Source organism: Octodon degus, unplaced genomic scaffold (assembly GCF_000260255.1).
Source record: "Octodon degus isolate 3935 unplaced genomic scaffold, OctDeg1.0 scaffold00094, whole genome shotgun sequence".
NCBI lineage: Eukaryota > Metazoa > Chordata > Mammalia > Rodentia > Octodontidae > Octodon > Octodon degus.
In genome coordinates, this window is record NW_004524670.1 from 8,864,626 (window position 1) to 8,871,621 (window position 6,996).

General features: G+C 43.5%; 1 protein-coding gene across 1 annotated transcript in view; it reads right to left on the reverse strand.

The window, feature by feature from the left end:
- Positions 1-6,060, reverse strand: part of Ctnnal1 (catenin alpha like 1) — a 53,512-nt gene extending 47,452 nt beyond the window's left edge. Inside the window, exon 1 of the mRNA XM_023722928.1 lies at positions 5,864-6,060. The gene's annotated coding sequence lies outside the window, so the exon portion shown is untranslated. The remainder of the gene's footprint in view (positions 1-5,863) is intronic.
- Positions 6,061-6,996: the final 936 nt, after the last annotated feature.

Below are 6,996 nucleotides of genomic sequence, written 5' to 3' on the forward strand. Positions count from 1 at the left end.
CTTTGTCTCCAGTTGGTTAGAAAGAAGGAATTTTCATTTCCAGTGGTGAGGCAGACACAAGCGAAAAGTCTCCTTCTACTAAGGGAGAAGGAAAAAAAACCAAAAGCCTCTTATTCAGCAACACAGTGAAAGTCCCAGGACACAAAGCCCAAAGCAGCCGCCAAATCAGAGCACAGCAAGCGCCCAGCCCTGGACTTGCAGGGAGGAGCAGGAAGGAGCAGGTGAGGGAGGTGCTGCCAATCACCACCACCTCAGAGCCTGAGCTTGCAGGGACCCCAAGGGGGGCAGAAGGACAGGCCTTTGGGCCCAGGGATGATACTGTCCAGGAGGTGGGGCTGCAAGGAGTTATGGCCTGGCACAAACAAAAAGCAGGTCTGTCTGCTGGTCAGCCTGGATGCTGAGCAGGGGAACAAACAAAACACCCTCCCTCACTGCCCAGGCTTCAAGTCAGAGCTGCCCCTGCCTTGGGCTTGCTGCTGGAGGCCAGACTTGTGGCCCAGTGCAGACCACTCTACCAAATGAACTTCCAGCCCTCTCTGAAATTCATTCTTGCTAGCCAACATTTTAATTTCTGTAACAGCTATTATTCATCAGAAGACAATATGAAAGCTGGGCTTCCTCAAAGGTGAAATCAGGCTGTGACATTCTCTAAAACACCTTACTGTTAGAGTCAACAAGGATATTTTTAAAACTTTCAATCATCTTGTACTACCTAAGACACAGTAATTTTTAAGTCCTCAATAAACACATGCTTCCAGTGATTGAGTAAGCCCTCTTGTCGATGTTATCACGCAATAATGCCTCCAGCACTAGGCTAAGGATCTAGAGTAAAAGCACTTGAGACTTAATGGACAGGCCACAGGCGTCAGAGGACTAAAATCAGTAATTAAGATCAGTCTGGTTGACCACACATAAAATAGATTGGAGGGGGAGACTCCAAACCAGACTATTATTTCAGCAGCGGATGTGAGGTAACAAGGACCTCAAGGATGGTGGCCCCAGAAATATGAAGATGATGATTTTGAAACACTCAGGAAAGGAAGCATAAAGTCAGAACCTGACCAGTGAGAAAGAAGGACAGGAAGAATGAAAAAAACGGCTGTTAACACAAGTCACTTAAAGAAACTCAGAAGGGCATAGGAAGGAGATGATGAACTACAGTTCAGACAGCCAGAGTTTAAAATGATACAAAAGGACACAAAATGTAGACCACTGCACATAGAGAGACAGTGAAGATTTGGATGCCACATGTATAGTGGCAGTGGTTGAAGTCTTACTTATATTTGGTACCAGGAATTGAACTCAGGACTCCACACTTGCTAGGCAGGTGTTGCACCACTGAGCTAAATCCCCAGCCCTGAAGTTTTACTACCAGGGGTCACTAGCATCGGAGATGGCTCTCGGAGACCCCATCCTTGTGTCCCCTCCGTCCTCAGACTAGGGTTGGTACGGCAGAAGGGCAGTACGTTGCTTCTGTGATTAGGTTATACCATTAGAAGGAATCCTTGTGCTCCTTCTGAGGGAGGCCGGCTACTGTGAAGTAGCTGCCCAGAGGAGGCCTGAGCAGCAGGAACCAGCACCATGGGTGGGCACTGGGGAAAAGACCTGCAGTCCAGGGAAGCCTCTGGGTAACTTAGGCGCAGCAGATAGGCTGACTGCAAGGAGGTCAGACACACACACACACACACACACACACACACACACACACACACACACACCCTGATTCCTGGTCCTCAAAAACTGTCCAAGATAATAAATGCCTGTGGCTTTGCATGGATACATTTAGTTTATTTGTTAGAAATATAGTTTTCTATTACACAGTTCTTATGGCAACATATACAAAGAACAGAAGTGCTTGGAACTAAAACTTCACCAGGAGAAAAAGAGGCAGGAGGAAAAGTATCCGTTTGCATTCTATTAGCATAGCTCAAAGGATAAAAATGTTTCCTCCGTGACTCTGGAAATCATTAATTTCTCCTGTAGCTCTTAATCACCACAGAATATGAGCCTGCATGGATGACATTAGTTAGATTCTTCTCTTTCAAATGGAGCGCCAAGCATTTAACTCTAACCACATGGGGTGCTAGCATTTAGCCAGCTCCACCCAACAGTCAGATGGTTCCTTAACATCAGGAAGTTACTCAGAGCATGGACGCTTCAGAAATTAGTTCACTGAGAAAGCACAAAGCTGCCTCAGAGCTTCAGAGTGGTCATTTCTAATTCATCACATGCGGTGCAAACCTCAGGCTACTCATACAAACATTTATTGCATTTCTATATACAATATAAATTTTGTCTGGTGGCCAAAGAAAAATACGCAAAAAGAATAAGGGAAAGAATGATGACTACAGTGACACTAATATCTGTGGAATATGTCACATGTGTCAAATGCAGAATGTGTCCTATCAAGACACCTCTATAGCATTAGTAGTCTCATTTTGTAGATGAGAACACTGCAGTTTATTTAAAAGTTTAACAGCTTGCCCAGGGTCACTCTGCTAGCACGTGGAAGAGGTGGGACTGGAACCTGGGCACCCTGGCTCTAAATCTCCAAGTACCTTACCACTGCTTTTATTATTCCCCTCGGATGAACATTCAGTTGTTCAGGGAGGAAATGGTAAGGATGGGCTGACTTGGCAGAAATATATCCAGCCACAGATCTAGTCAGCCTTAAGCTGGAGTGTATCACCACGTTCCGTAACTCCAGGCTGCTCTTATTCCCCTACCCGAGGGACTGCGAGAGGCCACTCCCAAGAAGGGACGCACAGAGTGCATGGCACCTGCTGTCCTCTAAAGGACTCCATCCACACAGCAGCTTGGGTGACAGCCCTCAAAGATAGCTGTGAGCACTGGAGCGCATTGCTTGGCCAGTCCTCCTCTCCCCCAACACTGAGCACGCAGCTCGTTACTGGGCCCATCAGGATAGGAAGACTCTGGGCCGGAGAGATAACTCAGTAGACTAAATGCCTAGTTAGGCAAGTGCTGAGACCAAGGTTCGATCCCAGGCGCCACATGCTGTACCAGCCCTGCCCTGGGTGCACTCAGCAGGTGTGGTGATGCACACCTGTAATCCCAGCGCTGGGGAGGCTGACAACAGGAGGGTCATGAGTCCAAGCTGATAGTGAGACCCTGTACCAAATAAATAAATTAAAAATATATAAATAAGGACTGGGAAGATAGCTCAGTGGCCTAAGTGCCTACCTAGCAAGTGCAAGTTCCTGAGTTCAATCCCTAGCACCAAGAAAAAAATTGTAAAAAATAAAAATATATAAATAAATAAAATAAAATAAAATAAAGGATAGGAAAGATGGCCAGGGGGATAGCTCTGCATAATAAGTGCTTCCCTGGCAAGTGCAAGAGCCTGAGTTCAGTTCAATCCCAGGTTCCGCCAAAACAAACAAACAAAAAAAAGGATAGGAAGACTCGGATTGCCCTTTGAGTTAAAAAATACAACACCCTCCTCTATGCCTCTCTCTCGTCCTACAAGTTGGTTTGTTTCTGTTCAGCAAACAATGAGAATTATATAACACTTTGTTTCTCACATTTTTGTCTTGCCTTGCAGGAAGTATAGAGATCAATTTCATAATTAAAATAATCATGTGTGCCAAATTTTCCAGGAAATTTATTTTCATCTTGTGTTTTAGTGGGCTCATTTGAATATGCCTTTTGGGTTTTGTCTTTTGGGTTTTTTTTTTTTTTTTTTTTGGCTTTGTTTTACTTTGTCTTTTTGGGACAAGGTCTTCCTATATAACTTGGGCTGGCCTTGAGCTCACTTTGTAGCCCAAACTGGCTTCAAACTCACAGTGATCCTCCTGCCTCAGCCTCCCTAGTGCTAGGTTTTAATAGGCTTGAGCCACCACTCTCAGCTTAACATGTCTTTTATTGTAAGCTATTTCAAATCCTTTTCAAAAGCAGAAAAAACATAAATTGAGACTGAAGTAAAGTTATCTCCACTGCTTGCCACAGCAAAACTACTGTCTAATCTAGCAAATGGCTAGAAGCCCAAGAGTCAACCGAGAAACTTCAGTTTCCTTTAGTCAACAAGCTTGTTCTCTATATTTGCCACCTAAGAAAGTATTCTGTGTGCACTTCCTGCTCTTTAAAAACCCTACTGCAGCCAGGTGCAGTGGCACACACCTGTACTTCAGCTACTCAAGAGGCAACTCTGTGGCCAGCCTCGTCATCCTACCAAGAAGCTATCTCAAAAATAAAACAAAAGGGGCTGATGGTGTGGCTCAGTGGTAGACGTGGTGCCTAGCACGCATAAAGCACTAAATTCAAAGGGGATAGGGGTGGCTAGTACACGTCTCAATTCAGCTGCTCTTACTGTAAAACTTTCCATGTTAATCTCTGTACCTTCATTCTCAGCCCTCTCTCGATCTGACCTTATTTATCCATTTCCTGCATAGTATCAAAAAGACTTCTAATGCAAAATAATACCTTTCATTTGGCTCAAAATTCCCCAATGACTCCTTATTACCTACAAATAAAACCTTAAGTCATTCGCAAAACCCCCAGGACTGTGTGTAACTGGTTGGCCCCTCCACATTACTCCACCTTATCACACCCACTTCCTTCCCCCTGAAGATCCTCTATGCCCCCTGCTCATCTCAGGAAGGGGCAGCAAAGCTACTCTCAAGCCTTGGATTGGCCATGATTCCTTGTGTCACACCACACATTCCACCATCTTCATCTCAATATATCCCAGGTCACCTTGCACCACCTCCACTGCCACCACTTAGCTTAGGTCACCACCATCTGCGGCAGCAGCCTCGTAACTGATTTCTCTAATCCCAACATCACACTTCCTAAAAATCAACTCTTCTGTATAAGAACCACCAGTTATAGTTTTAAAATATATTTGAGGCCCCATCACAACAAAGACTTATCCAGAGCAAAATGTCAGTGGGATGGAGCTGAGAAGAAGAGTCTCCACTGCTCTCCTCGCACTTGCCCTGCTTTATTTTTTATTCATGATTACACTTACCTATGGTCTGTCTCCATCACTAGAATGTGAGTTCCATGAGGGCAGACTTTCGATTGATTTGGACACAGCTATACCCATACGGCCTAGGAGAATGCCTGCTATGTATTGAATGCCAGCATTCAATAAATATTTAATGAGAGAATAAATGGATAAGATACTTCAACAAAGCTGAACTATTTGTAGTTCTCAAAACACTACAGGTTCTAAAATGCTCTGTGCCACCAATAGTGGAGAACTGTGATAACAGGAAGTTTGGGGGGTTGTTTTGTTTTTGTTTTTGTTTTTTTTTGGTTTTTGGGGTTTCTTTTTTTGTATTTTAGGGAAGGGTCTATAGGGTGTTCACGGTCTCACTACTAGAACAGACTCATAGCGATCCACCTGTTCACAGCCTCCCAAGACCTAGGATTACAGGTGTGCGCCACCACATCCAGTCTCAATTGAAATCTCAGCGTGCTGTGGGGCCCAGGGATGGAACCCTCTGAATAACGGGCAGTTTGAAGTCACAGCCAGCTGTGGTGCTACACACCTGTAATCTCAGTACTTGAGAGGCTGAGGCAGGAGGATTGCTGTGATTTTGTGGTCAGCCTGGACTACCTAAGTGAGTTCAAGGCCAGCCTGCATTGCATGGCGAAACCCTGTCTCAGAAAAACAAAATAAAACAAAACCAAAACTGAAGTTTCACTGATTTGCTGAGGTGCACTGCCTCACACTATGCCTTTCTCTGTTCTCCAGATGGTCCTTGACATCCATTACCAGAAGATTAAAGCACAGTACAAGTTCCTGCTCAAAATAAAGCAGTAATTTTGCATCACCTCCAATGCAATTGCAAAATTGCAAAATTGGTGTAAACAAACTTCCAAATCAATATCCACATACCTGCTTGCTTAGCTTCAATGCAGGCAATGTTTATCTCTTCTTTCAAATCCCGGTTTTCATTAGCTATAGCTTCACCTACTTTCACAAATCTTCCAACAGCCAAATTGACAGCTTGCCCCACACGTTGAATTGCTTGCAGAGTTTTATCTGACTTTTTGGTATTATCTTTATGATTAATAAGTGTGGTGATCTAAAAATAAAAGATAAAAGTGAGTTGCTTAAATTTTATCTCAATGCTTAAAAAAAAAACAAAAAAAACTGCATTACAAAGGCCAAAATATTAAGCCCAGCATACTGGAATAGCCTCTGCGACTAAATCAATAGTTTTAGGTGGAGGGCCAGGGAGATAGCTCAGTTGAATAAGCGCTTCCCTGGCAAGCGCAAGGGCCTGAGTTCAATCCCCAGTTGGCGGGGAGGGGGAGTTTTAGATGTTTCAACCTAAGGACAACCAGCAAAGTATCTTCTGTCATTCCTAAGATAATACTTCCATTAATTACAATTGCAAGTTCACCTAAGGGCAGTTATCTGGGGCATACAATGCTCTCCAGATCTTCCAACAAATCAAAGGCATGAGAAAGTAAAGGTGACAGATCAGACATTCACAGAAGCCACAGAAAACCAAAGTACTCTGGATCTACTTTTCCAGACCATGGTAAAAACAGAGACAGCATCTTCTTCCACTGTCCAGCATGATAAGTGGGTTGTACCAGAATAGTGCATGTGCCTTACATACTTACTGAGTTAACAAGATACTTTATTTTTTTTTAATTTTTTAAATTAATTTATTTTTATTTATTACATTTATTTATTGTGTTTGTGTGTGGCCAGCTCAGCCCACCAGGGGGCGGGGCTGGCTGGCATGGGGTGCTGGGGGATCGAACCGCGGTCCCTGTGCTTTGCCAAGCTTGTTTCTTTTTTTTTTTTTTTTTTAGCATCATGGGAGTTTTATTGTGCAGTGAAACTTTTAAACTATCAATACAAATGCCAGGATACTACATAAAACATCCACAGGAACTTTTTTCAACTTGTTTTTGAATAGTTCACAAACATTTCCTACATAATCCAACATACAACAGAGAAATGGTACATCTTTTTCTTGCAATTTGCATACAATGGAAAAACATGTATATATA